This window comes from Euprymna scolopes, chromosome 3 (assembly GCF_053919585.1).
Source record: "Euprymna scolopes isolate OS-2025 chromosome 3, ASM5391958v1, whole genome shotgun sequence".
In the NCBI taxonomy this organism is placed as follows: domain Eukaryota; kingdom Metazoa; phylum Mollusca; class Cephalopoda; order Sepiida; family Sepiolidae; genus Euprymna; species Euprymna scolopes.
This window is the reverse complement of record NC_136484.1, coordinates 144,607,648-144,631,580: the sequence shown is the minus strand read 5'-3', so window position 1 is coordinate 144,631,580 and position 23,933 is coordinate 144,607,648. Positions and strand designations below refer to the sequence as shown.

General features: G+C 44.4%; 1 protein-coding gene across 1 annotated transcript in view; it reads left to right on the top strand.

Moving 5' to 3' along the window:
• Window positions 1-23,933, top strand: part of LOC145262702 (transcription elongation factor A N-terminal and central domain-containing protein 2-like) — a 624,264-nt gene that overhangs the window by 526,067 nt on the left and 74,264 nt on the right. The window lies entirely within an intron of this gene.

The following is a 23,933-nucleotide window of genomic DNA, read 5'->3' as shown; positions in this document are numbered from 1 at the left end:
ATTCTGTTGTCACATCCCTATTAATAACATCCTAAAATACCTATAAAGTCACTAAAATTACTTAACATACAATATTAACCAATGAAATAAAGGTAAATATACTATTTATAGTTTTTTGTGTATATGTATGTTTTGCATGTGTATAGTCATGCCTAAAAGAAAAAATGCTGCCTAAATACACCCCATATATATATATATATATATATATATATATATATATATATATATATATATATATATATATATATATAGTAAGTTATAAAATATATATGGTGATTAAGCTACACTGAATATTCCGCATTTCATCCACTCTAGGATTCTTCAGGCTTATGTGAAAAATGAAGTATATATATATATATATATATATATATATATATATATATATATATATATATATATATATATATAATAATGTAGGGTGTGTTCTTTTCCAAGCATTTAGCAACCACCAGTATGAGAATCAATACAGAAAAAGTCAAAAGTCTAGGATACATATTCGCTATAAACTAATGAGAAATATATGAATACATCTCTTCTTCGTTCTGTCTGCTTCGAGGTCTGTACAATTCTTGTTAAAATAACAAGCGAAGCAAGAGATGCCATTCTTGTTGCTTGTTTTCTCATTTACTCAAATTCACAAGATCTTCAACGTCTGAGACAGAGACACTTTTGGAATCTCGGCCAAAATGATGGATGGCACGAGAGTGAACGTCTGGCCTATACTTTTTTGATACATTGCAAAATACTGATTTCTAACTTTCTTTTCCCCAACCAAACAGATATGTCTGTGAGGTAATGTTAGAATTCCACATTGAATGCTTACGACTCCTGCCCTTTATAATAAGGACCAATGTGTATTTATTTGTGTAGAAATAAATATATGTTCTTCAATCCCATCATGCAAGAGTTTAATGCAACAGTTCTTCAATCCCATCATGCAATAGTGAAGTATAGCGATGAAAGCAAATAGCACGACAGACAATCACTTCATGCTTACTATCTGATATGAATTCAAAAAGAAATCCCCCACGTCATAATAAAAAGCCAACAGTGTTTTTTTATTTCCTTAGGTTATCAAAAATAATGATAGTAATAAAAAAATAGTATGAAAATTTAAATTACTGATGTAATTTTATGACTTTATATGAACATTTGAGAAATATATTTAGATAAATAGAGAATGCAAACCCTACTGAAGCATTTAATTTTGGTAATTTTTAGCAAAAGGTGTACACTAGTTATATCTATGCACGTGCATGTGTTGGTAAAAATGTATATAATGGTGTTTTTAAATTTTTTTTGAGCCGGTAAAATTAAAATGAAAATAAATCACTGTTGGAACTCACCCATACATAAGATAAACAGTATAAATATAGCGAGAGATACCGCCTCTCAGTGGAGTGTGTGTACTTTGTAGCGCTATGCCAGTTGAGATTCCTACCTTGATAATCAGTCCAACAGAAACATTCATTCCGGTGCCGTATTAGCTGTTGGATTAAGGCAAATGTTCTGAGTAACCCTTGGAGATCCATACTCCCAAGCCCTGCTTCCTGGCTTTTGGCTGGAGCAAATTTATTGCTTGTTCTCTAGGAAGCCCTTATAGGGGAATGCCAAAGGAGCTATTCAAACTTGTTTTCTCAGTACCGGATTGCTATTTCTTTTAAGGGCGCTGGCTCACTCGTCCCACCTTCTGAGCTTGTGTCATATCCCATTGCAGTGGGAGAAAAGTAGATACCGTATGTGTGCACTTTGTAGTACACACACGCATGGCTTGTATTAGCGTTAAGTACTACAACTGCTATTCTCTTTATATTCTGTCTTATTCTCTATACAGATACCTTTTTTTCTAACCCATATCCATGTCCGTGCCTTCTTTAGTGACCATTCCAGACCACAACCATCACAGAAAAATATTTCTATTATACAAATATGTGGTTTATTTCAAATATTAGTTTTTGACATTTATATGAGCTAATTGTGTTTACCAGAGCAACTAATTTACGTGCTTTTTAAAATGGAGATTTTAACAAATAAGTGTTTGATGTCGTTTATTTAGAATGTTATTGTTTTATTTCTTTAAAAAATAAGCAACAATTTTATCAAATGTTTAATGTTTGTCTTTGGAAGATGCATATGTTTGGCAGTAATTATAATCAAACTCCAGTTTTACTTTATCTACTATTCAGCAAATCCTTTTGAAGAAAAAATAGCATTTAAAACAAATCTAATTTGCAAATAGGAAAAGCACGGGAATTGCTTCGTGAATTAATAGACAAAAGCAATTCTTAAAATGCATTCGTTTAATCTGCTTGGAAACTGTTTTGCACTTAAGTCTGATAGACCAATGAAAATGCTATTTCCAACTAAAACATGACAGACCAACGAAAGTCCTAGATCATACTTGAATGTGACAAACAAATTGAAAATCATATTTTAAACAGAAACATGATAGTCTAACAAAAAACGCTATTTCAAACGTAGGCTTGACAGATTAATGTCAAATTATTTTTTTTTCCTACAACCGCTAGATACAATGCACAGCTCTTTACAAACAGACTTCTTTCTCCAACTTTACAACATGGCAAGGAAGAAGAAAACAACACACTGAAGATGGAGTATACCTTTGAAATATATTTATGATAAATTTCAAACAAATAAAATATTTGTTTATTTTCCTAATATTACGCTGTGATTTGGCACTTAATGTGTATTTTATTTTAAATTTAAATCAGCTAAAAATCTTGTTTCACAATTTTCTATCAATTACAAGGATAGCATTTCAGAAAAATATTTAAAAAGATCTGCTGTTGTAATATATACCTCGATTTCAAGTGTATTTTATGTTTTACAAAATATATGTGGATATTAAATGGAGTGGGAGGTTACAGTTACCTGAATTTTTTAAAAGCATCAAATTAAAAATTTAGAAATGTTTAAAGAATCAGAATCGGAATCAGTGATTGTATCGGAATCAGAAATTTAGAACAGAAGCGATAATAATATCAGAATCTGGAAAATTTTTAATCATCCCATCACTAGTAGAGACCTTCTGTACAAACACAGAAAAGGCTACTTATATATATGTGTGTGTTTGTTTGTGTGTGTGTGTGTGTGTGTGTGTGTGTGTGTGTGTGTGTGTGTGTGTGTGTGTGTACTAAAACGTTTGCATCTTAAATGCTACTCAATAATGCACAATGTAGAAACTATGCATAAAAAGAATTAAGCATAATAGTTAAATGAAACGAATCATCTAATAGGAAGCCATAGAATAAAAGTTCGATTTACAAAGAATATGCAAATTAGTTAACCTTTATTTAGTTGCTTGCATATCCATGACTGAGTATATAAAGAAGTTCGTTTTAATAATTTTCAAATAGACAGAGTAGGCTTTTGATGTCAATGTAAGTGCAACAAAAACTCAACTTTATGCATATAATCTCGACAAAAGTGAGACCATGTTATAGAATAAGAAAATAAGCTTTTTTTCTGGATTTTTTTCTTTTTATCTATCCTTATATTTACTATCATTTTGTAGAAAAACAAAGGGTAAAATTCCTGTGGGACATAGTGGAATTACAGCCAACTTAATTTATATTAATACTAGCAGGACTTCCTGGTATTGCCCTGGGAAAAAGTGTCACATTTTTATTAAAACTTGCATCTCTCTATTCTCTTGTTTTATCCCTCCCTCTCCTTTCTCTACCAAGCCTTTCTCTGGACATATACAGATACACTTCCCATACTTTTATAGATTACTCAAGAAATGAATTGGCATAAGGGAAATAACTATTTGAAAAAAAATATATATATATTACCTCACTTTAGTTAGCACATAAAATGTCTGGAAAACAACTCCATTCTGGCAAAATCTGCGCCAGAGTCAAAGAATGAATGTTTTGTTTTTTTTTCATAATTTTAAATATTAGTTATCTGTGGCAATTACAATTAAGAAATACCATCTTTGTGGGAGTTTGTTTTGTAATTTCAGAGGTTTAGAGTTTTACCTGTGTAACGTGGCCGCTACTTTTTTATTGTCTCGTCACAGTTCAAAGCTCTCAGACCCACATGCTGTACAGCACCGTCACAAAGAACAAGCAAACAAAATAAATAAAATCCAACTCAGCACTTTTGTTTTTTTAATGCATTTATTCGCGGTTCTTCTTTATTATATTTCCAAAGTCTTTTCACATACATGTGCTTTTTAAAAGTCTCTGTCTCCTCGTCGCCTCGCGCTGGCGCTTGCCAGTACTTTCTCACCCTCATATTTACATATCCATCTTCTCTAGCATGCATTTTGCTTCTATTTTAGACCACATGAAGTATTTTTCTCTCCTTTTCTTGTCATGCAAGCTCGCGCACAATTGATAATTTGCATATGTGCTTTAACGACTACTATTGCTAATATTTTCGCTAGCCAGCTATCCTTCAGCTGCTGCTGATTTTCTCACATGCACCCATACCCATTCTGTTACAGCTCATCATACACACAGACAATTGCCTTTTATATGATAGGCTACCAAGCATTGCCCAGAAGAAACAAAATAAAAGAGGTTAAAGTTGCCTGTAACATCTTTATATTAAAATTTGTACCTCTTTTCCCTGGTCTTTACTCTTACTTGTTTTAATGTATTGAAAAAATATAGTGTGAAATTCATCTGAGCTTTTAGCTTTAAGAGTATTGCTCCTAGGAAGTACACACCTGTTGTATTTATGATAATGAGCATCGACAAATTTAACATATATCACTTATTCTATCTTGTGATTAAATGCTTTAAAAGAAAATTGGCACAAACCTGTTTTATGCGGCCTGTAGTGTTCGTTGGCAAGCAAAAAGAAAAGAAAAATGGCTGCTGCTTCTCTTTATATGTTTGCTATCTTATGCAAATGAAAGGCTTTCGGTTTTGATTTAAAAATGGCTGATTTTTCAGAGACTCGGGCAGTTTGGATATTGATGTTAGAGCAGCAGAGTTATGAGTTTTGGAGTTGTGAGTTTTTACAGCAGAGTGTTGGATTTGGAGTGGCAAGGTTTGACGGCAGAGTTACAAATTTTAGAGTAGTGAGTTTCTACAACAGTATGTCAGATTTAATCCCGGAAATTGCTACTTGGAAAGTGGAGAACAGTTAATGTTTTACTGTTTAACCACATTGTATATTGAACAGTTTCTGATTCAGTAAATATGCCTTACTAATTACATGCTCTATCTAGTGTATGGAATGCTATTCTATTCAAGATAAGACTTACTAAGAACAAAATTATATAATAATGCATACCTGCTTTATCTGGAGTATTATAGATTATAGCCTATTTAATATAAGAAAAGTTTGATTTGAAACCTGCCGTACTGTTGTTATTTTATTTTTGCAGTGTAATAGACTTACCAACTGCTTAACAGACGAAGCATCTCAGAGAAATGCTAGGACTCAATTACAAAGGAATTCGGTTATGAAAATATGGTAATATTGAAGTCATTATTTTGTTTGCTTCTCCGAATAAGAATAATTAAGTAACAATACTTTACTTATTTTTTTAATTCTTTCATCGTGGAATTTAATTATGTTTTTCTTCCTAATTTGTCCAAACATTTTTCTTCCTAATTTGTCCAAAATAATTTGGAGATATTATTCAAGAGTTTTGCAATGCCTCCATCTTGTTAAAATGTTTTTGGATAATGCTCGATAGGTTTTCTGAAGAACATTTCTGCTTTGGGTCACCTTCTATTCAACCAATGAAATATTAACATCTAAATGAATTAAAAAAGAAGAATAAACCAAAAATGGAATAATAAACAACAAAAACATATTATTCTGACATTTCAATTGCGTTTCTCTATTTGTATTATTGCAGAGAAAGAAAGAAAGGCATTAGTTCTGAGAATGTGTTACTTTTTTTTTTGTCTTTTATTTTATAATTCATATATTAACAAAAAGGAAACAAAATTAAAAATAACTGATTACAATTGGTGAAATACGGTCAGTTATGAGAATGTTATTTTTGTCTTCATGGTTTAAAATATTAACAAAAACACAAAATGAAAAGCAAAAATAAAACGACTGCTTACAACTGGTAAAACGCAATTTATTCATTATAATTTTTTTTTTTTTAAATAAATAAGCTACATTTATTTTCAAACAATACGACGCAATATATATTTGTCAATTTACATTTACTTGGCTAAAAAATGAATTGAATTATCTAATAAAATAAACTAACAGAAACGTTTAGTTTTTGTTTAAAAAAAAATAGCGGAAACAGCTGTTCATAAGTGTTACTAAATTATTACTATAATGTCAAAAATTACATCCCTTGAATGTTTTTATAATTGGTTGTTGAGTTTTATGGCAGGTCATTGTATGAAATCGTACATATGGTTTCTATAAGATTGGTATGTAGATTAACTTCTTTTGTAGGCGGATGTGTTTTATAAACAAACTGGAAGAACACTCGTCCCAAAACGGGCAATATTCATTCCAAAAAAGAAATGATATTTCGAACATAAGCATGAGAGGCCAACGAAAATGTTATTTCCTATTTTAGCATGACAAAAAAAAAATGAAATGTTATTTCAAACTGAAGCATGATAGACCAAGGAAAATGGTATTTCGGACTTAAGCATGACAGACCAATGAAAATGATATTTCAAACTAAAACATGACAGATAAACGAAAATAATATTTCCCACTTAAGTGTGACAAACTAGCGAAAATGCTAATTCAAACTTAAACGTGTCAAACCAACGAAAATGTTATTTCAAAACAAACGAAATGATATTTTAAGCTGAAGACCAATTAGACCAATCAAAATATTATTTTGAACATAAGCATGACATACCAATAAAAATGTTATTTCAAACTTAAACGTGACTGACCAACGAATATATATTTCAAACTTAAGTATGGCAAACACGCAAAAATACTACATGCGTGAAATTAATTAAAAAAAAAAAAGCTTTGCACCAGTTTATAGAACCCCCCTAACCCTAACCCTAACCCCCCTCCCATAGGCTATAAGCCCAAAAGTCAAAATCCTTTTAGATTTTTGATTCTGTGACCTCGGTTGGGGTGGAAGAAAAAATGGTGGCAAATGAATGCTAATAGATTCCTGAATATCATACTATTTTTCATAAGCATAAATGTGCATTTGTGAGAACGGCAGCCATATTTAAAAATGGACGACAATCATTCAAATACAACATGATGACTTACTTAAACCCTAGTAGCATCCAAACCAATAAATATACAAATATGTAGTTAAGTATATTTTATTCACAATTAAATTTTTCATTATTTATTATATGGATATTAGATTTAATCTCAATAGTCTATTTCAGAATCGAGAATATTTGTAGGAAAAAAAAGCCTTTTTGCAGACATTTTCTGCAATATTTCTTCAGTATTTTATGTGTATAACTTAAAAATAGATGTTTGTTAAATTTTTATATTTCTTATGTAGAGTCATTTATATTCTACCAGTATGACTCATCACACAAAATTATAGTTATCTTTACTTCCACTGAGGAGGCTATGTTTTCAATCATGTTTATAACTGTTTGTTTACTTATTTTTGTATAGCCCCGAGTTCACATCGCTTGACCAATCATCACTAAACTTGGTGAAAATATTGATCATGATCCAAATTAGAACTGATTTCATTTTTAGACATCTAGTTTAAAGGTCAAAGTCAAAGAAAAGGTGAAAACTATATTTTTGGAAATAACTTCGGTTCTCTTCATTGTAGAGATTCGTTGCTTTGTTTAAATTATAGCTAATGAAGTCCTCCATCTAATATGGCTTTGAATTTGAAAATTTTATCAAAGCTGAACATTTTTTAGTATTTTAATTTCCGATTTTTTAAATTTTAATGGATGAATCTGATGCCCTTTTGTCACAGCAATCACTATCCAAAATTCCAGTCTTTAGTCATCAACGTTTCAATGGCATAACTTAATATGACATGTCGAAATAAAGTCCAGATAACACGTTGGCCCATCTTTATATTATCAGATAGAATTATGCAGTCTCACAACTTCTGTCCTTGTTGTGCGTAGAAATACCATTTTCACCTTAGCTATATTTGTGTTCTTGTGTAATTTCCAAGTTGATTCCTTTATCCAAATCTATAATATAAATTGCACCTGTCTGTTTCAATGTATGTATGTATGTTTGTTTGTATGTCTTCCCAAAACTTTCGACAGAGACGACGGATTTTCATAAGATCAGTATCGTATTGAAACTCGACTCTTTGGACGACAAATATCGAAAAATTGGCTAAACGTATTAATTCCTTCACTCTCAACTGAGCACTTTTCTACAAGGAGGGTCGCCCTTTTCGACGATATTTTCGAAAGCCATCCCCTCTAATAGATTAATTAGTCTTAATTTAAACCTTCGCCACTTCCGGTTAGGCGATGGGCACAACGGCAAAGACATCACGTTTTTTTTTCACATTCTCCTTCTGCTCCACTGTACGGGTTCAAGCCTGCCTGCCTACTACCACTTTTTTTTTTGATCAACACACAACTCCAAACACCCGGGCAACGCCGGGCAGCCAGGCTAGTATACAACAATTGTCAACTTTTATTAAAAAAAGTTTTAGCTTATATTTCATTTTATTCTTCAAGTTACAATTAAGAACATATTAAAGTTGTTTGAATGCCTGTCTGAATAGTGGATGGGAGAGATTTGTTCACGATTCATCTCAGTTTCAGTTTGTACTGTATCAGGATTTAAAACTGAGTTAGAAGCACAACGTTCCAAACATTTAACAGACCAATCAATTGTGTAGATCTAGACAGATGGTTTACAACTATACCAAATGTTTTTTCCGTTAATGTCCATCTATCAGAAGCAAAAAATATAATGTCTTGTGAAATAAGCTAAAAACTTTCTATTGGCAGATGCAAATATATCCACTATTTTTTCTGTACCTAACACTTCAGATACATTAACTATCCATCCAATAAAATTGTATAAAATGTGCCTCTTGCAAATGTATTGTGTCTGGTGACCATAACACAGAAGAAAACTTATTAGTATTTCTCTGATTTACAGGATTTGAATTTGAGTGTGCATGATTTGTTTGCTATTGTGATGGTAAGCCGGTGTAATTTTGCGATTAGTGTCTTTCACTTAGTGTTATGGTCTGTGTTTCCTCATGGAGTACTCTTTTTAACTCAATAAGAGAAGACATTGAAATGTCGCTCGCATAATGAAGGTCATCCTGTGATCTCATTTTAGTACTACTTAACACAATTGTGGACATTTTTAATCAACTTTTATGTTAAACTAGCGAGGGGTACCCGGCGTTGCCCGGATGTTTTTCGGGGTATGTGAAAAAACACCGAAAATGTGAAAAAAACAAAAACAAAAAAAAAAACAAGCGTTGACGACGCGCATTTAGAAAATAGTAAAGTGTTAAAAAAACAAACAGGTGCGCGTTTTTGATTGACGTGAAGGCGATAGGTATTCAGCAGTTACGATTTTGTGCGGGACAGTTTTGAATGAGGTGAATAAATAGGTTTGTTTGTTTTTAAAAACCCGCTCCCTGTTTATTAGGAGGAGCGAAATGAAAACTACAGTCTGATATGACAAAGTCGACATTGAACAAACGTTACTTAGCTCTCTTGAGACAACTGGCTTTCGGCCTGTTGGATTTATTTGCTTCTCCACTGAGCAAATTAGGCACAAGGCCGTTTTTTAATGTGGAGACGGGGGGGAGGGGGACCAGCTCCCGAGAGGTGGGAAATGGAGTTGGATTAGTAACTGTTGGTATGAAGGGTTGCCCCTCCAGTGACCAAGGTCAGATATGTGGGGTTACCCCCACATATGGTCTTTGCTAGTCATAGCTTGCAGCATCTGTTGGAACAGATACTACACTTTGATCTTGTCCCCCCCCCCCGCGGTGCCGCCGAAGTGGGGGGGTCTGGCTTTTGGCCTGTTGGATTTATTTGCTTCCCCACTGAGCAAATTAGGCACAAGGCCGTTTTTTAATGTGGAGATAGAGGGAGAGGGGAGGGAAAGGGGGGACCAGCTCCCGAGAGGTGGGAAATGGGAGCTGGATAGTAACGGTTGGTATGAAGGGTTGCCCCTTCAGTGACCAAGGTCAGATATGTGGGGTTACCCCCACATATGGTCTTTGCTAGTCATAGCTTGCAGCATCTGTCGGAACAGATACTACACTTTGATCTTGTCCCCCGTGCCGCCGAAGCGCGGGGGGGCCTTTTGGCCTGTTGGATTTATTTGCTTCCCCACTGAGCAAATTAGGCACAAGGCCGTTTTTTAATGTTGAGATAGTGGGAGGGGGGAGGGAAAGGGGGGACCAGCTCCAGAGAGGTGGGAAATGGGAGTTGGATTAGAAACTGTTGGTATGAAGGGTTGCCCCTTCAGTGACCAAGGTCAGACATGTGGGGTTACCGCCACATATGGTCTTTGCTAGTCATAGCTAGTCTTTGCTTGCAGCATCTGTCGGAACAGATACTACACTTTGATCTTGTCCCCCGTACCGCCGAAGCGGGGGGGGGCCTTTCGGCCTGTTGGATTTATTTGCTCCCTCACCGAGCAAATTAGGTACAAGGCCAATTTTTAATGTGAGGAGTGAAGGGAGGGGGAAGGGAAAAAGGGGACCAGCTCCCGAGAGGAGGGAGATGGGAGCTGGTTAAAGGTCAGGCATGTGGGGTTGCCCCCACATCTGGTCTTTGCTAGTCATAGCTAGTCATAGCTTGCAATATCTGCCGGAACAGATACGACAAAGTGAATCTTGTCACCCGGGCCCCAGAGGGCGCACGGGCAAACGGCCTGTCGGCCTGTTTGATTTATTTGCTCCCCCACCGAGCAAATTAGACACAAGGCCAATTTTTAATGTGAGGAGTGAAGGGAGATGGAAGGGAAAAAGGCGAACAGCTCCCGAGAGGTGGGAAAATGGGAGCTGGTTAAAGGTCAGACATGTGGGGTTGCCTCCACATCTGGTCTTTGCAAGTCATAGCTTGCAGTATCTGTCAGAACAGATGGTATTTATTTGCTCCCCCACCGAGCAAATTAGGCACAAGGCCAATTTTTAATGTGAGGAGTCAAGGGAGGGGGAAGGGAAAAAGGGGACCAGCTCCCGAGAGGTGGGAAATGGGAGCTGGTTAATGGTCAGGCATGTGGGGTTGCCCCCACATCTGGTCTTTGCTAGTCATAGCTAGTCATAGCTTGCAGTATCTGCCGGAACAGATACTACACTTTGATCTTGTCACCTGGGCCCTGGAGTGCGCGCAGGCAAGCGGCCTGTTGGGCTGTTGTATTTATTTGCTTCCCCACTGAGCAAATTAGGCACAAGGCCGTTTTTTAATGAGGAGAGAGAGGGAGGGGTGAGGGAAAGGGGGATCCAGCTCCCGAGAGGTGGGAAATGGGAGCTGGATAGTAACTGTGGTCTGTAGGGTGATCCCTACATTGACCAAGTTCAGATATGCGGGGTTACCCCCACATATTGTCTTTGCTAGTCATAGCTAGTCTTTGCTTGCAGGATCTGCCGGAGCAGATACTACACTTTGATCTTTTCCCCCGTGCCACCGAAGCGGGTGGGGCGGCCTGTCGGCCTGTGATATTTATTTGCTTCCCCACTGAGCAAATTAGGCACAAGGCTGTTTTTTAATGTGGAGATGGAGGGAGGGGGAGAGGGAAAGGGGGGACCAGCTCCTGAGAGGTGGGAAATGGGAGCTGGATTAGAAACTGTTGGTATGAAGGGTTGCCCCTTCAGTGACCAAGGTCAGATATGTTGGGTGACCCCCACATATGGTCTTTGCTAGTCATAGCTGGTCTTTGCTAGTCATAGCTTTGCAGTATCTGTCGGATCAGATGCCACACCTTGGTCTTGTCACCTGGGCCCAGGAGGGCGCGCGCGGGCAAGCGGCCTATCGGCCTGTTATATTTATTTGCTCCCCCACCAAGCAAAATAGGCACAAGGCCAATTTTTAATGTGAGGAGTGAAGGGAGGGGGAAGGGAAAAAGGGGACCAACTCCCGAGAGGAGGGAAATGGGAGCTGGTTAAAGGTCAAGCATGTGGGGTTGCCCCCACATCTGGTCTTTGCTAGTCATAGCTAGTCCTAGCTAGTTATAGCTTGCAGTATCTGTCGGAACAGACACTACACCTTGATCATGTCACCCGGGCCCCGGAGGGCGCGCGGGCAAGCGGCCTGTCGGCCTGTTGTATTTATTTGCTTCCCCACCGAGCAAATTAGGCACAAGGCCAATTTTTATTTTGAGGAGTCAAGGGAGGGGGAAGGGAAAAAGGGGACCAGCTCCCGAGAGGAGGGAAATGGGAGCTGGTTAAAGGTCAAGCATGTGGGGTTGCCCCCACATCTGGTCTTTGCTAGTCATAGCTTGCAGCATCTGCCGGAACAGATACTACACCTTGATCATGTCACCCGGGCCCCGGAGGGCGCGCGGCAAGCGGCCTGGCGGCCTGTTGTATTTATTTGCTCCCCCACCGAGCAAATTAGGCACAAGGCCAATTTTTAATGTGAGGAGTCAAGGGAAGGGGAAGGGAAAATGGGGACCAGCTCCCGAGAGGAGGGAAATGGGAGCTGGTTAAAGGTCAAGCATGTGGGGTTGCCCCCACATCTGGTCTTTGCTAGTCATAGCTTGCAGCATCTGCCGGAACAGATACTACACCTTCATCATGTCACCCGGGCCCCGGAGGGCGCGCGGCAAGCGGCCTGGCGGCCTGTTGTATTTATTTGCTCCCCCACCGAGCAAATTAGGCACAAGGCCGATTTTTAATGTGAGGAGTCCAGGGAGGGGGAAGGGAAAAAGAGGACCAGCTCCCGAGAGGTGGGAAATGGGAGCTGGTTAATGGTCAGGCATGTGGGGTTGCCCCCACATCTGGTCTTTGCTAGTCATAGCAAGTCATAGCTTGCAGTATCTGCCGGAACAGATACTACACTTTGATCATGTCACCCGGGCCCCGGAGGGCGCGCGGGCAAGCGGCCTGGCGGCCTGTTGTATTTATTTGCTCCCCCACCGAGCAAATTAGGCACAAGGCCAATTTTTAATGTGAGGAGTCAAGGGAAGGGGAAGGGAAAATGGGGACCAGCTCCCGAGAGGAGGGAAATGGGAGCTGGTTAAAGGTCAAGCATGTGGGGTTGCCCCCACATCTGGTCTTTGCTAGTCATAGCTTGCAGCATCTGCCGGAACAGATACTACACCTTGATCATGTCACCCGGGCCCCGGAGGGCGCGCGGCAAGCGGCCTGGCGGCCTGTTGTATTTATTTGCTCCCCCACCGAGCAAATTAGGCACAAGGCCGATTTTTAATGTGAGGAGTCCAGGGAGGGGGAAGGGAAAATGGGGACCAGCTCCCGAGAGGAGGGAAATGGGAGCAGGTTAAAGGTCAAGCATGTGGGGTTGCCCCCACATCTGGTCTTTGCTAGTCATAGCTAGTCCTAGCTAGTCATAGCTTGCAGTATCTGTCGGAACAGATGGTATTTATTTGCTCCCCCACCGAGCAAATTAGGCACAAGGCCGATTTTTAAAGTGAGGCGTGAAGGGGAAATGGGGACCAACTCCCCGGGGAGTAGGGGAGCTGGATAGTGACAATTGGTATGAAGGGTTGCCCCTACATTGACCAAGGTCTTATATGTGGAGTTGCCCCCACATATGGTCTTTGCTTGCAGTATCTGCCGGGACAGATACTAAACTTTGATCATGTCACCCGGGCCCCGGAGGGCGCGCGGGCAAGCGGCCTGGCGGCCTGTTGTATTTATTTGCTCCCCCACCGAGCAAATTAGGCACAAGGCCAATTTTGAATGTGAGGAGTCAAGGGAGGGGGAAGGGAAAATGGGGACCAGTTCCCGAGAGGAGGGAAATGGGAGCTGGTTAAAGGTCAAGCATGTGGGGTTGCCCCCACATCTGGTCTTTGCTAGTCATAGCTAGTCCTAGCTAGTCATAGCTTGCAGTATCTGTCGGAACAAATGGTATTTATTTGCTCCCCCACTGAGCAAATTAGGCACAAGGCCGTTTTTAATGTGAGGTAAAAACCAGCTCCCCTAAAAGTAGGCAAAAAGGGGGCACTCTGGTTACCAAAAATAATAATTGTCCCAGTATAGAGGGTTTCCCCTCTATTGACTGGTACAAATTATCTTAAGTGCAGCATCTGCCGGAACAGATGGTGTTTATTTGCTCCCCCACCGAGCAAATTAGGCACAAGGCCGATTTTTAATGTGAGGAGTGAAGGGAGGGGGAAGGGAAAAAGGGGACCAGCTCCCGAGAGGTGGGAAATGGGAGCTGGTTAATGGTCAGGCATGTGGGGTTGCCCCCACATCTGGTCTTTGCTAGTCATAGCAAGTCATAGCTTGCAGTATCTGCCGGAACAGATACTACACTTTGATCATGTCACCCGGGCCCCGGAGGGCGCGCGGGCAAGCGGCCTGGCGGCCTGTTGTATTTATTTGCTCCCCCACCGAGCAAATTAGGCACAAGGCCAATTTTGAATGTGAGGAGTCAAGGGAGGGGGAAGGGAAAATGGGGACCAGTTCCCGAGAGGAGGGAAATGGGAGCTGGTTAAAGGTCAAGCATGTGGGGTTGCCCCCACATCTGGTCTTTGCTAGTCATAGCTAGTCCTAGCTAGTCATAGCTTGCAGTATCTGTCGGAACAGATGGTATTTATTTGCTCCCCCACTGAGCAAATTAGGCACAAGGCCGTTTTTAATGTGAGGTAAAAACCAGCTCCCCTAAAAGTAGGCAAAAAGGGGGCACTCTGGTTACCAAAAATAATAATTGTCCCAGTATAGAGGGTTTCCCCTCTATTGACTGGTACAAATTATCTTAAGTGCAGCATCTGCCGGAACAGATGGTGTTTATTTGCTCCCCCACCGAGCAAATTAGGCACAAGGCCGATTTTTAATGTGAGGAGTGAAGGGAGGGGGAAGGAAAAAAGGGGACCAGCTCCCGAGAGGTGGGAAATGGGAGCTGGTTAATGGTCAGGCATGTGGGGTTGCCCCCACATCTGGTCTTTGCTAGTCATAGCAAGTCATAGCTTGCAGTATCTGCCGGAACAGATACTACACTTTGATCATGTCACCCGGGCCCCGGAGGGCGCGCGGGCAAGCGGCCTGGCGGCCTGTTGTATTTATTTGCTCCCCCACCGAGCAAATTAGGCACAAGGCCAATTTTGAATGTGAGGAGTCAAGGGAGGGGGAAGGGAAAATGGGGACCAGTTCCCGAGAGGAGGGAAATGGGAGCTGGTTAAAGGTCAAGCATGTGGGGTTGCCCCCACATCTGGTCTTTGCTAGTCATAGCTAGTCCTAGCTAGTTATAGCTTGCAGTATCTGTCGGAACAGACACTACACCTTGATCATGTCACCCGGGCCCCGGAGGGCGCGCGGGCAAGCGGCCTGTCGGCCTGTTGTATTTATTTGCTTCCCCACCGAGCAAATTAGGCACAAGGCCAATTTTTATTTTGAGGAGTCAAGGGAAGGGGAAGGGAAAAAGGGGACCAGCTCCCGAGAGGAGGGAAATGGGAGCTGGTTAAAGGTCAAGCATGTGGGGTTGCCCCCACATCTGGTCTTTGCTAGTCATAGCTTGCAGCATCTGCCGGAACAGATACTACACCTTGATCATGTCACCCGGGCCCCGGAGGGCGCGCGGCAAGCGGCCTGGCGGCCTGTTGTATTTATTTGCTCCCCCACCGAGCAAATTAGGCACAAGGCCAATTTTTAATGTGAGGAGTCAAGGGAAGGGGAAGGGAAAATGGGGACCAGCTCCCGAGAGGAGGGAAATGGGAGCTGGTTAAAGGTCAAGCATGTGGGGTTGCCCCCACATCTGGTCTTTGCTAGTCATAGCTTGCAGCATCTGCCGGAACAGATACTACACCTTGATCATGTCACCCGGGCCCCGGAGGGCGCGCGGCAAGCGGCCTGGCGGCCTGTTGTATTTATTTGCTCCCCCACCGAGCAAATTAGGCACAAGGCCGATTTTTAATGTGAGGAGTCCAGGGAGGGGGAAGGGAAAAAGGGGACCAGCTCCCGAGAGGTGGGAAATGGGAGCTGGTTAATGGTCAGGCATGTGGGGTTGCCCCCACATCTGGTCTTTGCTAGTCATAGCAAGTCATAGCTTGCAGTATCTGCCGGAACAGATACTACACTTTGATCATGTCACCCGGGCCCCGGAGGGCGCGCGGGCAAGCGGCCTGGCGGCCTGTTGTATTTATTTGCTCCCCCACCGAGCAAATTAGGCACAAGGCCAATTTTTAATGTGAGGAGTCAAGGGAAGGGGAAGGGAAAAAGGGGACCAGCTCCCGAGAGGAGGGAAATGGGAGCTGGTTAAAGGTCAAGCATGTGGGGTTGCCCCCACATCTGGTCTTTGCTAGTCATAGCTTGCAGCATCTGCCGGAACAGATACTACACCTTGATCATGTCACCCGGGCCCCGGAGGGCGCGCGGCAAGCGGCCTGGCGGCCTGTTGTATTTATTTGCTCCCCCACCGAGCAAATTAGGCACAAGGCCGATTTTTAATGTGAGGAGTCCAGGGAGGGGGAAGGGAAAATGGGGACCAGCTCCCGAGAGGAGGGAAATGGGAGCAGGTTAAAGGTCAAGCATGTGGGGTTGCCCCCACATCTGGTCTTTGCTAGTCATAGCTAGTCCTAGCTAGTCATAGCTTGCAGTATCTGTCGGAACAGATGGTATTTATTTGCTCCCCCACCGAGCAAATTAGGCACAAGGCCGATTTTTAAAGTGAGGCGTGAAGGGGAAATGGGGACCAACTCCCCGGGGAGTAGGGGAGCTGGATAGTGACAATTGGTATGAAGGGTTGCCCCTACATTGACCAAGGTCTTATATGTGGAGTTGCCCCCACATATGGTCTTTGCTTGCAGTATCTGCCGGGACAGATACTAAACTTTGATCATGTCACCCGGGCCCCGGAGGGCGCGCGGGCAAGCGGCCTGGCGGCCTGTTGTATTTATTTGCTCCCCCACCGAGCAAATTAGGCACAAGGCCAATTTTGAATGTGAGGAGTCAAGGGAGGGGGAAGGGAAAATGGGGACCAGTTCCCGAGAGGAGGGAAATGGGAGCTGGTTAAAGGTCAAGCATGTGGGGTTGCCCCCACATCTGGTCTTTGCTAGTCATAGCTAGTCCTAGCTAGTCATAGCTTGCAGTATCTGTCGGAACAAATGGTATTTATTTGCTCCCCCACTGAGCAAATTAGGCACAAGGCCGTTTTTAATGTGAGGTAAAAACCAGCTCCCCTAAAAGTAGGCAAAAAGGGGGCACTCTGGTTACCAAAAATAATAATTGTCCCAGTATAGAGGGTTTCCCCTCTATTGACTGGTACAAATTATCTTAAGTGCAGCATCTGCCGGAACAGATGGTGTTTATTTGCTCCCCCACCGAGCAAATTAGGCACAAGGCCGATTTTTAATGTGAGGAGTGAAGGGAGGGGGAAGGGAAAAAGGGGACCAGCTCCCGAGAGGTGGGAAATGGGAGCTGGTTAATGGTCAGGCATGTGGGGTTGCCCCCACATCTGGTCTTTGCTAGTCATAGCAAGTCATAGCTTGCAGTATCTGCCGGAACAGATACTACACTTTGATCATGTCACCCGGGCCCCGGAGGGCGCGCGGGCAAGCGGCCTGGCGGCCTGTTGTATTTATTTGCTCCCCCACCGAGCAAATTAGGCACAAGGCCAATTTTGAATGTGAGGAGTCAAGGGAGGGGGAAGGGAAAATGGGGACCAGTTCCCGAGAGGAGGGAAATGGGAGCTGGTTAAAGGTCAAGCATGTGGGGTTGCCCCCACATCTGGTCTTTGTTAGTCATAGCTAGTCCTAGCTAGTCATAGCTTGCAGTATCTGTCGGAACAGATGGTATTTATTTGCTCCCCCACTGAGCAAATTAGGCACAAGGCCGTTTTTAATGTGAGGTAAAAACCAGCTCCCCTAAAAGTAGGCAAAAAGGGGGCACTCTGGTTACCAAAAATAATAATTGTCCCAGTATAGAGGGTTTCCCCTCTATTGACTGGTACAAATTATCTTAAGTGCAGCATCTGCCGGAACAGATGGTGTTTATTTGCTCCCCCACCGAGCAAATTAGGCACAAGGCCGATTTTTAATGTGAGGAGTGAAGGGAGGGGGAAGGGAAAAAGGGGACCAGCTCCCGAGAGGTGGGAAATGGGAGCTGGTTAATGGTCAGGCATGTGGGGTTGCCCCCACATCTGGTCTTTGCTAATCATAGCAAGTCATAGCTTGCAGTATCTGCCGGAACAGATACTACACTTTGATCATGTCACCCGGGCCCCGGAGGGCGCGCGGGCAAGCGGCCTGGCGGCCTGTTGTATTTATTTGCTCCCCCACCGAGCAAATTAGGCACAAGGCCGATTTTTAATGTGAGGAGTCCAGGGAGGGGGAAGGGAAAATGGGGACCAGCTCCCGAGAGGAGGGAAATGGGAGCTGGTTAAAGGTCAAGCATGTGGGGTTGCCCCCACATCTGGTCTTTGCTAGTCATAGCTAGTCCTAGCTAGTCATAGCTTGCAGTATCTGTCGGAACAGATGGTATTTATTTGCTCCCCCACTGAGCAAATTAGGCACAAGGCCGTTTTTAATGTGAGGTAAAAACCAGCTCCCCTAAAAGTAGGCAAAAAGGGGGCACTCTGGTTACCAAAAATAATAATTGTCCCAGTATAGAGGGTTTCCCCTCTATTGACTGGTACAAATTATCTTAAGTGCAGCATCTGCCGGAACAGATGGTGTTTATTTGCTCCCCCACCGAGCAAATTAGGCACAAGGCCGATTTTTAATGTGAGGAGTGAAGGGAGGGGGAAGGGAAAAAGGGGACCAGCTCCCGAGAGGTGGGAAATGGGAGCTGGTTAATGGTCAGGCATGTGGGGTTGCCCCCACATCTGGTCTTTGCTAGTCATAGCAAGTCATAGCTTGCAGTATCTGCCGGAACAGATACTACACTTTGATCATGTCACCCGGGCCCCGGAGGGCGCGCGGGCAAGCGGCCTGGCGGCCTGTTGTATTTATTTGCTCCCCCACCGAGCAAATTAGGCACAAGGCCAATTTTGAATGTGAGGAGTCAAGGGAGGGGGAAGGGAAAATGGGGACCAGTTCCCGAGAGGAGGGAAATGGGAGCTGGTTAAAGGTCAAGCATGTGGGGTTGCCCCCACATCTGGTCTTTGCTAGTCATAGCTAGTCCTAGCTAGTCATAGCTTGCAGTATCTGTCGGAACAGATGGTATTTATTTGCTCCCCCACTGAGCAAATTAGGCACAAGGCCGTTTTTAATGTGAGGTAAAAACCAGCTCCCCTAAAAGTAGGCAAAAAGGGGGCACTCTGGTTACCAAAAATAATAATTGTCCCAGTATAGAGGGTTTCCCCTCTATTGACTGGTACAAATTATCTTAAGTGCAGCATCTGCCGGAACAGATGGTGTTTATTTGCTCCCCCACCGAGCAAATTAGGCACAAGGCCGATTTTTAATGTGAGGAGTGAAGGGAGGGGGAAGGGAAAAAGGGGACCAGCTCCCGAGAGGTGGGAAATGGGAGCTGGTTAATGGTCAGGCATGTGGGGTTGCCCCCACATCTGGTCTTTGCTAATCATAGCAAGTCATAGCTTGCAGTATCTGCCGGAACAGATACTACACTTTGATCATGTCACCCGGGCCCCGGAGGGCGCGCGGGCAAGCGGCCTGGCGGCCTGTTGTATTTATTTGCTCCCCCACCGAGCAAATTAGGCACAAGGCCGATTTTTAATGTGAGGAGTCCAGGGAGGGGGAAGGGAAAATGGGGACCAGCTCCCGAGAGGAGGGAAATGGGAGCTGGTTAAAGGTCAAGCATGTGGGGTTGCCCCCACATCTGGTCTTTGCTAGTCATAGCTAGTCCTAGCTAGTCATAGCTTGCAGTATCTGTCGGAACAGATGGTATTTATTTGCTCCCCCACTGAGCAAATTAGGCACAAGGCCGTTTTTAATGTGAGGTAAAAACCAGCTCCCCTAAAAGTAGGCAAAAAGGGGGCACTCTTGTTACCAAAAATAATAATTGTCCCAGTATAGAGGGTTTCCCCTCTATTGACTGGTACAAATTATCTTAAGTGCAGCATCTGCCGGAACAGATGGTGTTTATTTGCTCCCCCACCGAGCAAATTAGGCACAAGGCCGATTTTTAATGTGAGGAGTGAAGGGAGGGGGAAGGGAAAAAGGGGACCAGCTCCCGAGAGGTGGGAAATGGGAGCTGGTTAATGGTCAGGCATGTGGGGTTGCCCCCACATCTGGTCTTTGCTAGTCATAGCAAGTCATAGCTTGCAGTATCTGCCGGAACAGATACTACACTTTGATCATGTCACCCGGGCCCCGGAGGGCGCGCGGGCAAGCGGCCTGGCGGCCTGTTGTATTTATTTGCTCCCCCACCGAGCAAATTAGGCACAAGGCCAATTTTTATTGTGAGGAGTCAAGGGAGGGGGAAGGGAAAATGGGGACCAGCTCCCGAGAGGAGGGAAATGGGAGCTGGTTAAAGGTCAAGCATGTGGGGTTGCCCCCACATCTGGTCTTTGCTAGTCATAGCAAGTCATAGCTTGCAGTATCTGCCGGAACAGATACTACACTTTGATCATGTCACCCGGGCCCCGGAGGGCGCGCGGGCAAGCGGCCTGGCGGCCTGTTGTATTTATTTGCTCCCCCACCGAGCAAATTAGGCACAAGGCCGATTTTTAATGTGAGGAGTCCAGGGAGGGGGAAGGGAAAATGGGGACCAGCTCCCGAGAGGAGGGAAATAGGAGCTGGTTAAAGGTCAAGCATGTGGGGTTGCCCCCACATCTGGTCTTTGCTAGTCATAGCTAGTCCTAGCTAGTCATAGCTTGCAGCATCTGCCGGAACAGACACCACACTTTGATCATGTCACCCGGGCCCCGGAGGGCGCGCGGGCAAGCGGCCTGTCGGCCTGTTGTATTTATTTGCTCCCCCACCGAGCAAATTAGGCACAAGGCCGATTTTTAATGTGAGGAGTGAAGGGAGGGGGAAGGGAAAAAGGGGACCAGCTCCCGAGAGGTGGGAAATGGGAGCTGGTTAATGGTCAAGCATGTGGGGTTGCCCCCACATCTGGTCTTTGCTAGTCATAGCAAGTCATAGCTTGCAGTATCTGCCGGAACAGATACTACACTTTGATCATGTCACCCGGGCCCCGGAGGGCGCGCGGGCAAGCGGCCTGGCGGCCTGTTGTATTTATTTGCTCCCCCACCGAGCAAATTAGGCACAAGGCCAATTTTTAATGTGAGGAGTCAAGGGAAGGGGAAGGGAAAATGGGGACCAGCTCCCGAGAGGAGGGAAATGGGAGCTGGTTAAAGGTCAAGCATGTGGGGTTGCCCCCACATCTGGTCTTTGCTAGTCATAGCAAGTCATAGCTTGCAGTATCTGCCGGAACAGATACTACACTTTGATCATGTCACCCGGGCCCCGGAGGGCGCGCGGGCAAGCGGCCTGGCGGCCTGTTGTATTTATTTGCTCCCCCACCGAGCAAATTAGGCACAAGGCCGATTTTTAATGTGAGGAGTCCAGGGAGGGGGAAGGGAAAATGGGGACCAGCTCCCGAGAGGAGGGAAATAGGAGCTGGTTAAAGGTCAAGCATGTGGGGTTGCCCCCACATCTGGTCTTTGCTAGTCATAGCTAGTCCTAGCTAGTCATAGCTTGCAGCATCTGCCGGAACAGACACCACACTTTGATCATGTCACCCGGGCCCCGGAGGGCGCGCGGGCAAGCGGCCTGTCGGCCTGTTGTATTTATTTGCTCCCCCACCGAGCAAATTAGGCACAAGGCCAATTTTTATTGTGAGGAGTCAAGGGAGGGGGAAGGGAAAAAAGGGGACCAGCTCCCGAGAGGAGGGAAATGGGAGCTGGTTAAGGGTCATGTATGTGGGGTTGCCCCCACATCTGGTCTTTGCTAGTCATAGCTAGTCCTAGCTAGTCATAGCTTGCAGTATCTGTCGGAACAGATACTACACTTTGATCATGTCACCCGGGCCCCGGAGGGCGCGCGGGCAAGCGGCCTGGCGGCCTGTTGTATTTATTTGCTCCCCCACCGAGCAAATTAGGCACAAGGCCGATTTTTAATGTGAGGAGTCCAGGGAGGGGGAAGGGAAAATGGGGACCAGCTCCCGAGAGGAGGGAAATGGGAGCTGGTTAAAGGTCAAGCATGTGGGGTTGCCCCCACATCTGGTCTTTGCTAGTCATAGCTAGTCCTAGCTAGTCATAGCTTGCAGTATTTGTCGGAACAGATGGTATTTATTTGCTCCCCCACTGAGCAAATTAGGCACAAGGCCGTTTTTAATGTGAGGTAAAAACCAGCTCCCCTAAAAGTAGGCAAAAAGGGGGCACTCTGGTTACCAAAAATAATAATTGTCCCAGTATAGAGGGTTTCCCCTCTATTGACTGGTACAAATTATCTTAAGTGCAGCATCTGCCGGAACAGATGGTGTTTATTTGCTCCCCCACCGAGCAAATTAGGCACAAGGCCGATTTTTAATGTGAGGAGTGAAGGGAGGGGGAAGGGAAAAAGGGGACCAGCTCCCGAGAGGTGGGAAATGGGAGCTGGTTAATGGCCAGGCATGTGGGGTTGCCCCCACATCTGGTCTTTGCTAGTCATAGCAAGTCATAGCTTGCAGTATCTGCCGGAACAGATACTACACTTTGATCATGTCACCCGGGCCCCGGAGGGCGCGCGGGCAAGCGGCCTGGCGGCCTGTTGTATTTATTTGCTCCCCCACCGAGCAAATTAGGCACAAGGCCAATTTTTATTGTGAGGAGTCAAGGGAGGGGGAAGGGAAAATGGGGACCAGCTCCCGAGAGGAGGGAAATGGGAGCTGGTTAAAGGTCAAGCATGTGGGGTTGCCCCCACATCTGGTCTTTGCTAGTCATAGCAAGTCATAGCTTGCAGTATCTGCCGGAACAGATACTACACTTTGATCATGTCACCCGGGCCCCGGAGGGCGCGCGGGCAAGCGGCCTGGCGGCCTGTTGTATTTATTTGCTCCCCCACCGAGCAAATTAGGCACAAGGCCAATTTTTAATGTGAGGAGTCAAGGGAAGGGGAAGGGAAAATGGGGACCAGCTCCCGAGAGGAGGGAAATGGGAGCTGGTTAAAGGTCAAGCATGTGGGGTTGCCCCCACATCTGGTCTTTGCTAGTCATAGCAAGTCATAGCTTGCAGTATCTGCCGGAACAGATACTACACTTTGATCATGTCACCCGGGCCCCGGAGGGCGCGCGGGCAAGCGGCCTGGCGGCCTGTTGTATTTATTTGCTCCCCCACCGAGCAAATTAGGCACAAGGCCAATTTTTAATGTGAGGAGTCCAGGGAGGGGGAAGGGAAAATGGGGACCAGCTCCCGAGAGGAGGGAAATGGGAGCTGGTTAAGGGTCAAGCATGTGGGGTTGCCCCCACATCTGGTCTTTGCTAGTCATAGCTAGTCCTAGCTAGTCATAGCTTGCAGCATCTGCCGGAACAGACACCACACTTTGATCATGTCACCCGGGCCCCGGAGGGCGCGCGGGCAAGCGGCCTGTCGGCCTGTTGTATTTATTTGCTCCCCCACCGAGCAAATTAGGCACAAGGCCAATTTTTATTGTGAGGAGTCAAGGGAGGGGGAAGGGAAAAAAGGGGACCAGCTCCCGAGAGGAGGGAAATGGGAGCTGGTTAAGGGTCAAGTATGTGGGGTTGCCCCCACATCTGGTCTTTGCTAGTCATAGCTAGTCCTAGCTAGTCATAGCTTGCAGTATCTGTCGGAACAGATACTACACTTTGATCATGTCACCCGGGCCCCGGAGGGCGCGCGGGCAAGCGGCCTGGCGGCCTGTTGTATTTATTTGCTCCCCCACCGAGCAAATTAGGCACAAGGCCGATTTTTAATGTGAGGAGTCCAGGGAGGGGGAAGGGAAAATGGGGACCAGCTCCCGAGAGGAGGGAAATGGGAGCTGGTTAAAGGTCA